Source organism: Pristiophorus japonicus, chromosome 3, assembly GCF_044704955.1.
Source record: "Pristiophorus japonicus isolate sPriJap1 chromosome 3, sPriJap1.hap1, whole genome shotgun sequence".
Classification (NCBI taxonomy): domain Eukaryota; kingdom Metazoa; phylum Chordata; class Chondrichthyes; family Pristiophoridae; genus Pristiophorus; species Pristiophorus japonicus.
In genome coordinates, this window is record NC_091979.1 from 214,667,436 (window position 1) to 214,685,108 (window position 17,673).

The 17,673-nt window shown below is 44.6% G+C and overlaps 1 protein-coding gene across 3 annotated transcripts in view; it reads right to left on the bottom strand.

Moving 5' to 3' along the window:
• The window catches only part of cfap410 (cilia and flagella associated protein 410), a 52,931-nt gene that overhangs the window by 21,328 nt on the left and 13,930 nt on the right, over positions 1-17,673 (bottom strand). The gene's annotated exons all lie outside the window — the stretch shown is intronic.

A 17,673-nucleotide genomic window follows, 5' to 3' on the forward strand; every position in this document is an offset into this window, starting at 1 on the left:
ACAAATCTTCTAGAATTTTTTGAGGATGTAACTGGTAGAGTGGACAAGGGAGAACCAGTGGATGTGGTGTATTTGGATTTTCAAAAGGCTTTTGACAAGGTCCCACACAAGAGATTGGTGTGGTAATGTACTGACGTGAGTGGCAGATAGGAAGCAGAGAGGAAGCTAAACGGGCCCTTTTCAGAATGGCAGGCAGTGGCTAATGGGGTGCCGCAGGGCTCAGTGCTGTGACCCCAGCTATTTACAATATACATTAATGATTTGGATGAGGGAATGGAGTGTAATATCTCCAAATTTGCAGATGTCACTAAGCTGGGTGGCAGTGTGAGCTGTGAGGAGGACGCTAAAAGGCTGCAGGGTGACTTGGACAGCGAGTGGGCAAACGCGTGGCAGATGCAGTATAATGTGAATAAATGTGAGGTTATCCACTTTGGTGGCAAAAGCACGAAGGCAGAATATTATCTGAATGGTGGCAGATTAGGAAAAGGGGAGGTGCAACAACACCTGGGTGTCATGGTACATCAGTCATTGAAAATTGGCATGCAGATACAGCAGGCAGTGAGGGCAGCAAATGGTATGTTGGCCTTCATAGCGAGAGGATTTGAGTATAGGAGCAGGGAGGTCTTACTGCAGTTGTACAGAGCCTTAGTGAGGCCTCACCTGGAATATTGTGTTCAGTTTTGGTCTCCTAATCTGAGGAAGGATGTTCTTGCTATTGAGGGAGTGCAGTAAAGGTTCACCAGACTGATTCACGGGATGGCAGGGTTGACATATCAGGAGAGACTGGATCGACTGGCCCTGTATTCACTAGCGTTTAGAAGGATGAGAGGGGATCTGATAGAAACATAAAATTCTGACAGGACTGGACAGCTTAGATGCAGGAAGAATGTTCCCGATGTTGGGTAAGTCCAGGACCAGGGGACATAGTCTAAGGATAAGGGGTAAGCCACTTAGGACTGATGAGGAGAAACTTCTTCACTCAAGAGTTGTTAACCTGTGGAATTCCCTTCCGCAGAGAGTTGTCGATGCCAGTTCATTGGATATATTCAAGATGGAGTTAGATATGGCCTTTACGGCAAGAGGGATCAAAGGGTATGGAGAGAAAGCAGGAAAGGGGTACTGAGGTGAATGATCAGCCATGATCTTATTGAATGGTGGTGCAGGTTTGAAGGGCCGAATGGTCTACTCCTGCACCTATTTTCTATGTTTCTAACCTCCGCCTTATCAATTTTTATCCCTTCCAATATCTCACTACCTCCTCCTTTACTATGACTTTGGCAGCATCTTCTTCCTTGGAGAAGACAGATGCAAAGTACTCATTCAGCACCTCAGCCATGCCCTCTGCCTCCACACATAGGTCTCCTTTTTTCTCTAATTGGCCTCACTCCTCCTCTTACTACCCGTTTACTATTTATATGCCAATAAAAGGTAATCCAAAAGTCTTCTATGTTGGCTACCATTCTATTCTCATACCCTCTCTTTGCCCCTCTTATTTTATTTTTCACTTCTCCCCTGATCTTGCTATATTTAGCCTAATTCTCAGATGTATTCTCAACCTGACATCTGTCATACATGCTCCTTTTTCTCCTTCATCTTACTCTCTATCTTGTTCGTCATCCAGGGAGCTCTGACTTTAGTTGCCCTACATTTACCCTTAGTGGGAATGTACCTCGACTGTATCTGAACTATTTCCTCTTTAAAGGCAGCCCATTGTTCAATTACAGTTTTGTCTGCCAATCTTTGCTTCGTTCTCATCCCACTGAAATTGGCCTTCCTCCAATTAAGTATTTTTGCTCTAGACTGCTCGCTCTCCTTTTCCATAGCTAATCTAAATCTTGTGATACTGTGATCACTGTTCCCTAAATGCTCCCCTATTGACCCTTGCTCCACTTACCTCATTCCCCAGAATCAGATCCAGCATTGCCTCCTTCCTCGTTGGGCCGGAACCATACTGATCAAGAAAGTTCTCTTGAACACACTTCAGAAATTCTTCCCCCTCTCTGCCCTTTACACTATTACTATCCCAGTCTCATTAGGATAATTGAGGTCCCACCTTATCACTACTCTATAGTTCTTGCACCTCTCTAATTTCCCTGCAGATTTGCTCCTATATATCTTTCCCACTAGTTGGTGGTCTATAGAATACACCTAGTCGTGTAATGGCACCTCTATTATTTCTTAACTCTAACCAAACAGATTCTGTCCTTGACCCTTCCAGCACCAACATTCTCCTAAACCAATGCAGTCACCCGATCTCCTTTCTTTCCTGAACACCTAATATCCAGGAATATTTAAAGCCCAATCAAACCCTCCCCAACAGCAATAGCAACACCCCCCTCTCCCCCACGAGGATATTGGTTCCAGCTCCGTTGAGGTTCAACCTGTCCAACCTGTGTACAGGTCCCACCTCCCCAGAACCGGTTCCAATGTCCCAGGAAACGAAAGCCCTCCCTCCTGAACCATCTCTCCAGCCATGCATTCATCTGCTCTATCCTCCTATTTCTCTACTTACTAGCTCATGGCACTGGGAGTAATCCAGAGATTGCTAGCTTTGAAGTCCTGCTTTTTAATCTCTTTCCTAGCTCCTTAAACTCTGCCTGCAGAACCTCATCCCTCTTTCCACCTAGGTCATTGGTACCAATATGGACCAGGACCTCTGGCTGTTCTCTCCCCCTCAGAATTTTCTGCAGCTGCTCAGTGACATCCTTGACTGTGGCACCACGGAGGCAACATACCATCCTGGAATCACGTCTACAGCCGCAGAAATGCCCGTCTGTTCCTACATTGCTTAGGCGACAGGTTCAAATAAAATTAAAGGAAGACAGGGTACAAATTTTGACATAAGAACATGCAGATTATAAAGACACAGCTTTTTGCTCCTCTCCAATTCTCCTGTCCCCTGTTAATTACTAGGCAGGATGCCAGATAGTCTAGCTACAGGATGGAAGTACAAAGTATGAGTAGAGCTAGCTGTGGGATGTATCAAGACCAGATAAGAGAGTGAAGTTCATGTATGAAGAGAGATTAATGGTATTGTGCGTGTAGTGCAGAAGAGGCAGGAACATCAATCGACATAACGGCATGTTAGGTAAATAGCAGATTTGTAACCCAACTCCATGTACCTGCCTTTGCATCATAACCCTTAATAATCTGTCAATCTCAGATTTAAAATTTACAATTGACCTAGCATCAATTCTATTTGCTGAAGAAAGTTCCAAATTTCTACCACCCTTTGCACATAAAAGTGTTTCCTAATTTCACTCCCGAAAAGCATGGCTCTAACATTTAGGCTATGTCCCCTAGTCCAAGACTCCCCAACCAGCAGAAATAGTTTCTCTATATCTACCCTACCTGTTCCCCTTAATACCTTGAAAACATCGATAAAATCACCCCTTAACCTTCTAAATTCCAGGGAATACAATTATAGTTTTTGTAATCTCTCCTCGTAATTTAACCCTTGGAGTCCAGATATCATTCAGGTAAATTTACGCTGCACTCCCTCCAAAGCCAATCTATCTTCCTAAGTTGTGGTGCCCAGAACTGAACACAGTACTCCAGGTATGGTCTAACTAGAGCTTTGTATAGCTGTAACATAGCTTCAACCCCTTATATCTATATAAAGGCCAGCATTCTATTCGTCTTTTTCATTATTTTTTTGTACCTGTCCATGACATTTTAACGATTTATGTCCATGGACGCCCCCCCCAATGAACCTCCAATCTCACACTTGCTGATATTCAAATCCATTTGTCAGTTTTGTCTATTCACTTTATAATGTTATGCTTCCATCTATACTGCTTACACCTACACCTATCTTGGTCTCATTTGCAACTTGGATACGTGGCTCTCTATCCTATCATCTAAGTCATTAATAAATATGGTAAATCATTGAGGCCCCAACCTAGGTCCCTGTGGGGCCCCAGTAGTCACATCCTGCCAGTTAGAGTTCTGCCAATTATCCCTACTCTCTATCTCATGCTGCTCCGCCAATTTCCTAACCAGATCAATAATTTGCCTTCAATTCCATGGGCTTCAACCTTAGTTAAGTCTCTTATGCGGGACTTTATCAAATGCCTTCTGGAAGTCCAGATAAATAACATCCATAGACATTTCCCTGTCCATTATTTTAGTCACCTCCTCAAAAAATTCGATCAGGTTTGTCAGGCATGACCTACCTTTATAAATCCACACTGGCTCACTCTGACCAGCTGAAAATGTTCAAGTTGTTCAGTTAATCTATCCTTAATTATAGACTGCAGTAACTTCCCGACAGGAGATATTAAGCTAACCAGACTATAATTCCCTGCTTTCCCTCTCCCCTTTTTAAATAGCGGAGTGACATGCGCCATTTTCCAATCTAAAGGAATGGTTCCCAAATCGAGAGAACTTTGGAAGATTACAGTTAGGGCATCAGCAACGTTCTCACCTACTTCCTTTAAAACCCTGGGGTGGAAACCATCTGATCCTGGGGATTTGTCACTCTTTAGTGCCATAGTGCCAGGAGAAGGCTCCATGAGTTTCCCCATCCTCAATGATGGCAAAGCCCACCATGCAAGTCCTGGATGTCACGGTTCATCAGTCACTGAAAGTTGGCATGCAGGTACAGCAGGCGGTGAAGGCGGCAAATGGTATGTTGGCCTTCATGGCTAGGGGATTTGAGTACAGGAGCAGGGAGGTCTTACTGCAGTTGTACAGGGCCTTGGTGAGGCCTCACCTGGAATATTGTGTTCAGTTTTGGTCTCCTAGTCTGAGGAAGGACGCTCTTGCTATTGAGGGAGTGCAGCGAAGGTTCACCAGAGCCTTTATACACTGGAGTTTAGAAGGATGAGAGGGGATCTCATAGAAACATATAAGATTCTGACGGGACTGGACAGGTTAGATGCGGGAAGAATGTTCCCGATGTTGGGGAAGTCCAGAACCAGGGGATAAGGGGTAGGATAAGGAGTAGGCCATTTAGGACTGAGATGAGGAGAAACTTCTTCACTCAGAGTTGTTAACCTGTGGAATTCCCTTCCGCAGGGAGTTGTTGATGCTAGTTCACTGGATATATTCAAGAGGGAGTTAGATATGGCTCTTATGGTTAAGGGGATCAAGGGGTATGGAGAGAAAGCAGGAAAGGGGTACTGAAGGAATGATCAGCCATGATCTTATTGAATGGCAGTGCAGGCTCGAAGGGCCGAATGGCCTATTCCTGCACCTATTTTTCTATGTTTCTATGTGCAAAAGACAAAGCTGATGTGTTTGCAACCATCTTCAGCCAGAAGTGCCGAGTGGGTGATCCATCCCAGCCTCCTCCGGAGGTCCCCATCATCACAGAAGCCAGTCTTCAGCCAATTCGATTCAATCCACTGTGAAGAAGAAACGGCTGAGCGCACTGGATAGAGCAAAGGCTATGGGCCCTGACAACATCCCGCTGTCATGCTTAAGACTTGCGTTTGAGAATTAACCACACCTCTAGCCAAGCTGTTCCAATACAGCTAATGTGGATATCTGAACGGAATATATGGAATTAAGGATAGTAAAGTAAACGGGATATATGAAAATGTATAAGCCATGGAAGAATAGCTGGGAGAATGTCAGATTGCAAATAGTGCAACATCAGCATAGCTAACAATCTGTCTCAAGGTTTCAAGTCACTAATCCTGCCAATAATATATAATTGTAACATGAAATGCATCTGCAGAATTGCAAGGTCTCAGTATAGTCACACCATTAGATTGAAACATTTGGAGGCAATACTTGAGCTTTCAAGAAGAACATCTCATATAGATTGACTAATGAGTGTCTGAGTTAGACTGTCAATCCATTTGTATTTTGTTATCTGATTTCAAAACTGTATAACTGTTAACGCTTTACGATGTAACTTCACCTATCCGTAGGGAGTGTGTACGCTCTATCCAGAGAGTATATCTTCTGTCGGATAGGTCTTACTGGCCGGTAATAAAAAATACTACTTTGTTCAAAGTACAAGAGGTATTCGACTCAGTAATTTTACTGAACCAGATTGAGGTAAAAGAACTCAGATATTAACATTTGGTGTCAGAAGTGGGATCTCAACGGACAACTGCCGACAACTTGCGAACTAAGAGCCAGACTAACCTTGGACGAGACAGGGAGAAAGTGGCCACTGGAGTGAGTATGATTTCAATACTGTTGCAGTTTCCCCCAGTTTCATAAGTCTGAGAAAAGTTTGGCCACTCGCTAGTTCTCGGGTAGTGCCTGAACGAGATTCATAACAATTTGGCGAATACCTTCTAAGGAATCGAATAGGTGTTAATCTGATTGAATTTAAACTGCGCAGTAACGCGAAAGGATAGGGAAATTTGGAGACTAAAAAAAAAAAAAAATTAATTGAGGCTCATAAGAAATCAAAATTAGAAATTAGGCTCACAAGGAATAAAATGGGGATTTAAATAGAAGATAGGTGTTCAACTCAGGTACGACGTCGACCTTGTATATCACTTGGCCCGTCTAGGCTCTGATTGAATTAAAAAAAAAACCCCCGCAGCAACTCGGAAGGTAGGGCCGAAGCGAACGCGCAGTGACGTAAACGCGCAGTGAAGCGAACGCGCAGTGACGTCAACGCGCAGTGACGTAGACGCGCAGTGACGCCGACGCGTAGTGACGCAGAGGCGCAGCAACGCGAATCGCGAAAGTCAGTGCTAATGGCAGTAAGTCTGTAAGTCTTAAAGTGTTTAGAGTTTTAAGTTTAGTTTTAAGATCGCGCGGCTATGCGGACCGTGCGGTGATGCGGGTAATTTTGTAGATCGTGCGGCTATGCGGACCGTGCGGCGATGCGGGTAAGTGTTAGAAGTCTTTGTCTATTTTGTAGATCGCGCGGCTATGCGGACCGTGCGGCGATGCGGGTAAGTGTTTGAAGTAAAGTTAAAGTATCTTAACTCGCGCGGCGACGCGAGCCACGGGTCGACGCGGATTGCGCGGCGACGTGAACTGCGAGGCAACGCGGATTGCGCGGCGACGTGAACTGCGAGGCGACGTGGTAGTTTAGTATTGAGATCGTGCGGCGACGCGGACCGTGCGGTGATGCGGGTAAGTGTTAGATTTGGAGTTAGTTAAAGTCCGTGTTAGTTCTGTAAAGTCTGTGTCTATTTGTAAGTTTGTTTAAATTGCACGACGACACGAACGCGTAGCGACACAGTAATACGAGGGGCAGTGTGAAAATGGGTAACCAGTTAGATAAAACCACGGATGCGGATAGTCCGCTACAAAAGCTATGTGAGGAATTCCCTGAAAGAGCTGAAGACTTTAGAAAATTATCAGGAGCCCTGAACAAATTATTAGGGGATGACCAGTGGCCTCTAGGTGGCACTAGAAGCGTAGAGGTAGCAAAAAAAGCACAGGGCTTAATTTGGAGAAGGGGACGAGGAAAAGGGGATAAAAATTTAATTGCAACCTGGCGACATTATTGTCAGAAATTAAAAGATGCATCACTTCTGTCAAGTTGGCAAACAAATGCTATTAAATTAGGACTTTCATTGACAGAGGGAACACATGTTAAAACTGTAGACGTCTTAAAGAAAGAATGTGCGCGCGAGAAACTTGCTAAGAGATCCTTTGGGACCTCTGAGAAAGGTATTGATCAACTACAAGTTAAAATGGCTGGCGTTGTGTTAGCCGAGGCTGATGATGAAATTGATGAGTGGCCACTGACTCAGCGCCCAACGGCGCCTCCCGCACCCCCTGGCCTCTTGCTCCAGTCCTCTACCCAACATCCTCTACCTAACACTCCGAAAAAAAAAAAGAGTTAAAAATAACCCCATACCATCAAAGCAACAAACCCGAACTGACTCCTCATCCTCTGACAGCGATTCGGATCCCCAGTTCACAAGCAATATAGCCGAAAGGACCAGATCTCACACTCAAAAGGGCAGAACTGAATCTCAACATTACAAACAATCCCGTAAATCTTCTGGTCAATCTACTAGTCCAAGTTGTGAAAGACATAGTAAACCCCCCCCGCCGATTAAGACGCAAAACTATCAAGCAGTCAGACAGCTCTGAAACATCCTCCGACCTAGAAATTTCCCAGATCCCAAAGTCCCGGCACCAATTCCCTGTCAGACCGATGCCAAACCCTGATGCACAACAAGCTGCAGATCACCCCACTATAGATGTCTATGTGCCTTGGAAACCGAATGAAATTATGGCCCTTATGGCCAACATACCTGATCGAAAAAAAGAACCTATCAAGTTTATAGATTACCTTCGAACAACTATTTCAGTTTATAATGCAGAATCAAGGGACCTGTGGTCCTTAGTAAAGCAAACCTTGAGCCCAACTGAACACACCCGATTTCTAACTCACCTAGGACGTGCTACTCATGATGCATTATTGATTGCTCATCCTAATGATGTCCAGGATCGCCTAAACGATATCTTTAATGCTCTCACCACAACCCTTCAGAAGCCCATCAGTATGGCCACAGTATTAGAAACTAAACCCAAGCGTGAAGAAACTCCTGATGAATTTATGGAAAGATTCATTGAAATATACGGGAGTCAATCCGGAGATAATGCCTTCAGGGCAGGAGAGGATTCTCCTCAATTCTGCGCCATCCTACTTCAGTGCTTGCCCTATTCAATTGCTCATGCTATTCGGACAAATAATATGAATTGGGCAGATAACAGTAAAGCCCAGATGGAGAGGGCAGTTAGATATTATTGGCAGGAAAAGAAAGGGGAGGGGGGAGGTGCGCCCCCAACCCGAGTCAAGACTGAATACGTGACTAGAAGGGAAGAGCCGCCTCAGGAGGAAGGACCAAAACCCGACCCAAGGGGATACCAGATGGAACCGCAGTATTGCGTGCCTGGTTGGGTGAATAAAAAGGGATACGGTTATATCGAACACCCAAATGGTCCGGGCCCTGATAATTACGGACCACCCTACTGTCCCCGGCCTGATATGGGAACAGGTCGGGGCTGGGAAAGGAGAAATGGATGTTTCAAGTGTGGGCAGGAAGAACACTGGTTAAAAAATTGCCCCTACTATCAGCGTGGAAGAGGAAGAGGAGGAAAAGGGGGGGGGCAAGGGGGAAGAGGAGGATTTTACACTAACTTCTCCCAGAACAACCCCTTTGGTCACTTGTCCCCCAATTGACTACACAGCTTGATTGTACAGGGATCCTCCCCGGACGACGAACCAATGATATCGTTAAAAATTCTGAATGAATGGCAACCCTTTTTGATAGATACGGGAGCCTTCATGTCTTCTGTACAATCAAAGCTTAAACTCCCTGCCTCCACTGAAACACAGGAACTTTCGGGATTCTTGGGACAAATCTCGACATTCATGGTGTCAGAATTAGTTAAAGTGGGTTACCAAGAAGAATTGGTAGAACATCGATTTGTCATCACTACCAATCTGGACTGTAACTTGATGGCTAGAGACCTCCTCTGCAAATTCCAGTTGCATTTGGAGTGTGGAGATGATGGGATTATTGTAAAACAGGAAACCCTTAAGCGGCAGTATTATACCACTAGAACCCCTCAGTGGTGGTCTCTGGACCTGCCGCAGGCACCCTATCACGTGACCCTAGCATACGATCCTAGTGGAAAGAATCGGGACCTACAGAACTTTTATCAGGATCACGAAGGGGAAGTGAAAGGAATTCTATTAAGGGCTAGAGTGACTGGACCGGAAGGAGAAGCAGATTTTGTGGAAGTGGATAAGAATCTGTGGAAACAGCCCCTAACAATGGCACCGCATATTGCTCGTGAAGTATTAGCCCCTCACCATGCTAAAGATTTGGGAGTTATGGTACGCAAGGCTATAGATGAGGCTGACCCTACCAGCCGGGAGGTGCAAATCGTAAAATATGGCCGAACCGTCCAATTTCATGGGGACCCCGAGAGAGAATTAACAACTCTACGGCATCATACTGGCTCGGATATACCTGATTATGTGGATCCTCAGGTGTGGGCAGAGGACCCCTCCCAAGTGGGTTATACTCCCATTGATCCGATTGAAATTCCAGTGAAGGGCAATGTGGACTGGCCCTCTATCCGACAGTACCCACTGAAATCACAGGCAATTCCAAGTATCCACCGATTGATTAAGGGGCTGATGCAACAAGGGATTTTGGTCCGATGTCAGTCCCCATGTAATACTCCTATACTGGCAATACCTAAGCCAGGCAGACCAAACGAATACCGTTTGGTCCAAGACCTCCGAGCTATCAATACTATCGTCCAGCCCCTGCATGCTCTAGTTTCGAACCCAGCACAGATACTGTCTTTAATCCCAGCAGACGCCAAGATCTTCACAATAATAGACCTCCAACATGCCTTCTTCGCTTTACCGCCAGCCCAGACGAGTCAGTACCTATTTGCCTTCACTTACCAGGGACAGCAATATACCTGGACAAGACTTCCCCAAGGGTTCATCCACTCCCCAACCTTATTCTCAAGGTGCCTGCAGAAACAGTTACAGTCTCTCACGCTGAATAAGGGATCAACTTTGATTCAGTATGTGGACGATTTACTGATATCCAGCGTAGATGAACCAAGTAATAGAGAGGATGCTAATCAGTTATTGAATCACTTGTCCTCCCTGGGATACATAGTATCCCCGTCGAAGGTCAAAATTGGCCAGTCACAAGTAAAATTTCTTGGGATCATTTTAACAGGCACCCACCGAGCCTTGGAGGCATGTCGAATCAAACCTATCTGCCAGTTTCCAGTCCCTGGCACGGCTAGACAAATGCGGCAGTGGTTGGGGATGATAAATTACTGTAGATCCTGGATTCCTAACACTGCCCTAATGACCAAACAGCTCACACCGTACACTACGAAGGAAGGCAGCTTCAAATTAGAATCTACAGACATCCAAGCCTTTAAGGAACTAAAAACAGCCCTGCTGCAAGCTCCGGCTTTGGGACGGCCCCTCTACGACCGTCCCTTTCAATTGTATTGCACAATCATGGAAGATTGTGCTACTGCTGTTTTAACTCAGAAACACGGGGATAAACACAGGCCTGTTGCTTACTACTCTTCTAAGATAGATCCCGTTGCCTTGGGACACCCCGTATGTACTCAAATATTAACTGCTATCTACAATAGCCTACAATCTGCCGCCAACCTTACCCTTCAGCAGGATATTGTTGTATATACTTCTCACTCCGTAGCTGCCCTTTTGGGCCAACTGCAAACTCAACATCTTACCATGGCTAGGCAAAGTAGATATGAGATCTACCTACTAAATAATCCAAGGCTGACCTTTCGGTACTGTACTGCTATCAATCCTGCTTGTTTTCTTAATGAGCCACCCCAAGATGAGGAAGAACCCAGTCATGATTGTTTATCCTTAATTCAGGAGACTACATCGGTCAGGGAGGATTTAGTTGATGTACCAATGAAGGATCCAGACTGTATTATGTATATAGACGGAAGTTCCTCCATTGACTCAGAAGGTAGACGAAATTCTGGATACGCCATAGTAAACCAGGAGAATCAGATCGTGGAATCTGCCGCCTTTGAGATCGCTTATTCTGCCCAACAAGCTGAACTATTTGCCCTTACCAGAGCCTGTATCCTGGCTAAAGACCTCAAGGTTAATATCTATACCGACTCTAGGTATGCCTTTGGGGTAGCCCATGATTTCGGACAATTATGGAAAAATAGGGGATTCCTAACTTCACAGGGGAATGAGATATCTCATAAACAGTTAGTATCTGATTTGTTGCAAGCCCTCATGTACCCCAAACGCATTGCCATTGTCAAATGTACTGCCCACACTACCGGAAAATCTCTGGTTGATATAGGGAATCGTTGTGCTGACCAAGAGGCCAAACAGGCCTCTCGGGAACAACGGTTGGTAGTGCCCAGAATGATGAGTCAGACTAAAAATCCTGAAAAGAATAAGTTAGCCTCGGAGAAACCAATGCCAACCATCCAAGATGTTATACAAGCACAGGAGGACGCTCCTGAAAAAGATAAACTGTTGTGGAAAAATTATGGATGTACCTATGACCATGTCTCTAAACTCTGGACCACTCCCGCGGAACAGACTTGCATGTCTGACGAGTTGGCCTCTTGGGTTATAGAATGTTTGCATTTTGCTACTCATTGTGGAGCAAGGGCAACAAGTGATACGCTTTTGGCTACTTGGTGGCACCCAAGACTTCAGGCGCTGGCCCAGAAGACTAGTAGTCGTTGCCTTGTTTGCCAACAGCATAATCCAGGGAAGGGAGTCCCCTGTGATTGGGGTAAGACGCCCCTACCAGAAGGTCCCTTTGAGACCTTGCAGTTGGACTACATTGAGTTGCAAAGGGTGCAGTATTATAAATATGTGTTAGTAATAGTGGATGTATTCAGCAGGTGGATTGAAGCTTATCCTACCCTAGACAATAAAGCTCAAACTGTTGTTAAAGTGTTAATGAGGGAAATTGTTCCTAGATATGGTATCCCTGCGCAACTGAGTTCCGATAATGGCCCTCACTTTATTGGCCAAGTTAACAAAGAATTCTGCTCCCAGATGCATATCGACCAGCAACTACATTGCGCTTACCGACCCCAAGCTGCAGGACTGGTTGAGCGTACTAATCAAATTCTGAAAAATAAACTTGCAAAACTAGTAGCATCAACTGGACTAAACTGGCTTAAACTCTTTCCCATAGCCCTATTCCAGATACGCACTACCCCAACTGGTAAAACTAAACTCACCCCCGCTGAAGTCATTTATGGTAAGCCCTTAAGGACCCCTTGGAATCAAAATGTCCCCTCCACTGTCCAATTCCACCACATGACTGAGCAGATGACCACATACATTCTTTCCTTAACTCAGGCTCTGCAAGAAGCCCACAACCAGGTTCGAGGGGCTCACCTTGACCTCCCACTTCTACCTGAATCATCCCTTGTGGTTCCAGGAAAGTATGTTCTGATTAAGAGATGGGTTCGAAAGGGATTGGAGCCAAGATGGGAGGGCCCTTTTCAGGTGTTACTCACTACCCCTACTGCAGCTAAGGTAGAGGGGAAAAGTGCCTGGGTTCACCTGCACCACTGCAAGCTCATCACCATTTAAACAAATTTTGCTGGTTAGTCTAATTCTTGTTTTTGTTCCAGATCTCCTCCTCCCTATAGCTGAACAAGGCAGTTGAAGGAGGATCAGTTTGAACTCTTACCTGTCAGACAGCCAAATACACTGACGGAGACCTGAAGGGAAACGCGAAAACAGAACTCTTTTTATCAGCTAAATAATGAGACTGTGTCTGTATGCTACTGTCTGCATGATAGTATTGATATATGACAGTTTTAGTGCACGGGAAGGAAGACAAAGGCGAGAGCTACATGTAAACACCTTTTTGTATATGTCTTACGTTTATGCGGAAAAAGAGCACTTCACTAGATGCTGGGTGTGTTCACATATCCCTATACATTCTAAAGGGGGAATTCCTTTGCGCACCGTTCCCCTGACCCTAACTGAGACTGTTAGATGGATTCAAAGCCAAACCATAATAGAAGGAGGGGGACCAATACTAGTACGAATGATGAAAGGCGGGTCAAAAGAGGGATCAAGGAGACCAGGAGGGGTAACATACCGTTACCACCTGAATGAACACGGTGAGGTCACCAAGTGGGAGAGTATTGGAGATCCCAGTAGTCAAACATTCCAAGGATGGAACCAACCAACCTACAACCGGGAAAAGGAACCCCCATTCATAGCTCTGATCAACATCTCAGGGACTGGGAGGCCAACAGGGGGCATATGTCTAATTCGAAATGATACCAGTATAAGGGGACATGTGGTAGGGTATAGCAATTGCCCACAAAGTCTTAACCTCACCACAGGTACACGGGTTACCCTTCACTCTTATGATCCAAATAACACAGACGAGAGGGTATGGGCCCAGTCCTGGGATCCAGAGGCAATATACCAGAAAGCAGCCTTTAACGGCACGTATTTCGTGTGCGGTCATAAGGCATATCCTTGGTTGCCCAGGCGATGGACAGGGTCCTGCTATATGGGATATGTGGTGCCATTTATGCGACAGGTACGTACCTTGGCGGAAGTACATGCCTCCGTACGAGTTAAGCGAGTCATCACCCCCGCCGACAAGTTCTTTGGGGTCCTGGTATTCCCAGTGGGGATAAAACGTCTCATGGATGAAGTACAGAACTTAGAAACGATATTGGAACAGGTAGCTAACCGCACTGCTGAGGCTCTGGAGGGAATCACAGCTGAAATGGTAGCGATAAGGACCGTAGCATTACAAAACCGATTGGCCCTCGATTACCTGTTAGCTGAGAAAGGGGGAACGTGTGCCCTGATAGGATCTGAATGTTGCACTTACATTCCTGATAGTTCAGAAAACATAACCCACCTTGCCGATCACATAAGGAGGGAGGTGAAGAAGTTATCCACACCAACGGAAGAACTTAGCAGCTTTGATTGGTTTTTGGGTGGATCTTGGAGATCCTATCTAATACATGGGGCAATTATTCTCATCGTAGTAATAATTACCTGCTGTTTGATTGTTGGTTGCCTTAACCTCTGCTGTAAGATAATGATGGCAAGGTTAGCAGACCCTCTTGTGGTCAAGGCTTCCCGGGTTATGATCCAACAAACTAGAGAACTACTCAACAATAAAATGATTCTGGAAAGGGAGTGCGAACGGATGAATGCAATACTCATAGAATGATCCTAAATGTTATCATAGAATGATAAAAGGGGGGATGTGGATATCTGAACGGAATATATGGAATTAAGGATAGTAAAGTAAACGGGATATATGAAAATGTATAAGCCATGGAAGAATAGCTGGGAGAATGTCAGATTGCAAATAGTGCAACATCAGCATAGCTAACAATCTGTCTCAAGGTTTCAAGTCACTAATCCTGCCAATAATATATAATTGTAACATGAAATGCATCTGCAGAATTGCAAGGTCTCAGTATAGTCACACCATTAGATTGAAACATTTGGAGGCAATACTTGAGCTTTCAAGAAGAACATCTCATATAGATTGACTAATGAGTGTCTGAGTTAGACTGTCAATCCATTTGTATTTTGTTATCTGATTTCAAAACTGTATAACTGTTAACGCTTTACGATGTAACTTCACCTATCCGTAGGGAGTGTGTACGCTCTATCCAGAGAGTACATCTTCTGTCTGATAGGTCTTACTGGCCGGTAATAAAAAATACTACTTTGTTCAAAGTACAAGAGGTATTCGACTCAGTAATTTTACTGAACCAGATTGAGGTAAAAGAACTCAGATATTAACACTACAACACTGGCATCTACCCGACAATGTGGAAAACCAAACAGATATGTCCTGTCCACAAAAAGTAGGACAAATCCAATCCGGCCAATACTCTCCACTTGCCTGGATGAGTGAAGCTCCAACAACACTCAAGAAGCTCAACACCATCCAGGACAAAGCAGTCCGCTTGATTGGCACCCCATCCATCACCTTAAACATTCACTCCCTCCACCACCGGCGTACCGTGGCTGTGTACCATGCACTGCAGCAACTCACCAAGGCTTCTTCGGCAGCACCTCGCAAACTTGCGACCTCTACCACCTAGACGGACATAGGCAGCAAGCACATGGGAACACTACCACCTCCACGTTCCCCTCCAAATCGTGACACCATCTAATTTGGAAGCAGATCACTGTTCCTTCATCATCGCTGGGTCAAAATCCTAGAACTCCCTCCCTAACTGCACTGTGGGAGTACCATCACCACATGGACTGCAGTGGTTCAAGAAGGTGGCTCACTATCATCTTCTCAAGGGCAATAAATGCTGGCCCTGCCAGCAACGGCCTCATCCCTTTAACAAATAAAAAAAAACTGAACATGAGACTGCAGGGAAAGAGAGAAACGGTACGCAACAGGCCACTTGGAAACTATTCGACAAATAGAAGAACAAGACTTTTCTCACTTCCAAAATTTGCAGCGATATACAGCTGACCATAATTTTGAGAAGGATCGTTATGCTGCTTGGTTTCAAAATTAGCTGAAAAAAATTTGAGGAAGTTTTCTGATTTTGATGGTTTCAGTCAGGCGCTTTGGCTTATGAAAGATCCATTCCGTTTTATGGGAACAAGTGATCCTGCTCGCTGTAGACAAACGTGGACTGGAGATGGTTTTACTAATGCTTAAAAACTGGATGTATGACGGAGACCAACTCAGTGTTGAAAATGGGGCAAAATGCCTTGACTGAGGGCAAATATCCAGTTTTGAGAATTGTTCTGGTCAAGCTGTGTTCAGTGTTTGGCTCAACTTGATTTCTGCAAGTAAGCATTCACAGCAATAACTGACTGTCAAAATATTGCTCAGAACTATTGGACAAAAAAACCTAGAAGCAATACTAACATGTGCTTTGTCTGAAAGTCATGACAGACTTTCAAACTTTGGTGAACTGCAAAGTTTCCCATTGCATTGTATTAGAAGTTTGTTCAGTAAATATATAGGCAAATCGTGTCTGACTAACTTGATTGAATTCTTTAATGAGGTAAGAGAGAACACTGATCAAGGTAGAGTAGTAGAAGTTGTATTCATGGACTTTTGACAAAGTGCCACACAGGCTTGTTATGAGGATGGAAGTGGCAGTATGGATATAGAATTGATTCAGTGAGAGGAAGCAGAGCATGGTAGAGAATGGATATATTTCAGACTGGGAGGTGGTTTGGAGTGATGTTTCCCCAAGAGTCAGTTTTGGGTCCATTACTCTTTTCAGCAGGGAACAACATTATAAAGTTTGCAGATGATAGGAAACCTGGCAACATACTAGATAGTGATGAGGACAGTTGTAGACTTAAAGATGACAGACAGGATGGTGAAATGGGCAGAAGCATGGCAGATGGAATTCATTATGGAGAAGTGTGAAGTGATGCACTTTGGGAGGACTAATATGGAAAGGCACAATTTTGAAAAGTTTAGATGAGCAGAGACCTTGGTATCCATATACACTATTCATGAAAAGCTGGCAAGGCAATTTGATAAGGTGGTTAAAAAAGCATATAGGTTACTTGGGTTTATAAAGAGAGGAATAGAATATAAAAGCAGAGAGATCATGCTAGAACTTTATAAATCGCTGATTAGGCCTCAGCTGCAGTGGTGTGGACAATTCTGGGCACCACATGTCAGGAAAGATGTAAAGGCCTTAGAAAGGGTACAGAGGAGGCTTACCAGAATGTTACCAGGGATGAGGGACTTCAGTTATGAGTAGGAGGTTAGAAAAGTTAGGACTGCTCTCCTTGAAACAGAAGAGAGATTAAGAGGTGACCTAATTGAGATTTTCAAGGTGATGAGAGGATTTGATCGAGTCGATAGAGAAAAACTATTCCCTCTGGTGAATGGGTCAATAACCAGAGGTCATAGATTTAAAATCATTGGAAAAAGATTTAGAGGGGAAATTAGGACTGGTCGGGATCTGGAATGCTCTATCTGAAATGATGATGGAAGTTGATTCCATAAATAATTTTTAAAAAGGGAGTTGGATAGGTACTCGAGGATGAGGAGCTTACAGGGTTACGGGCAAAAAGGGGGATGTGGGACTAAGCATGACTGCCCTTCTAAAGAAACAGCACAGGCACGACGGGCCGACTGGCTTCCTACACTAAGTTTCAATGATTCTATAAATGTACCTTGCATATTTTCTATCAAAGTGAGCCTATGTGGCTAATGTGGTGTTGCCATAGCCCACATG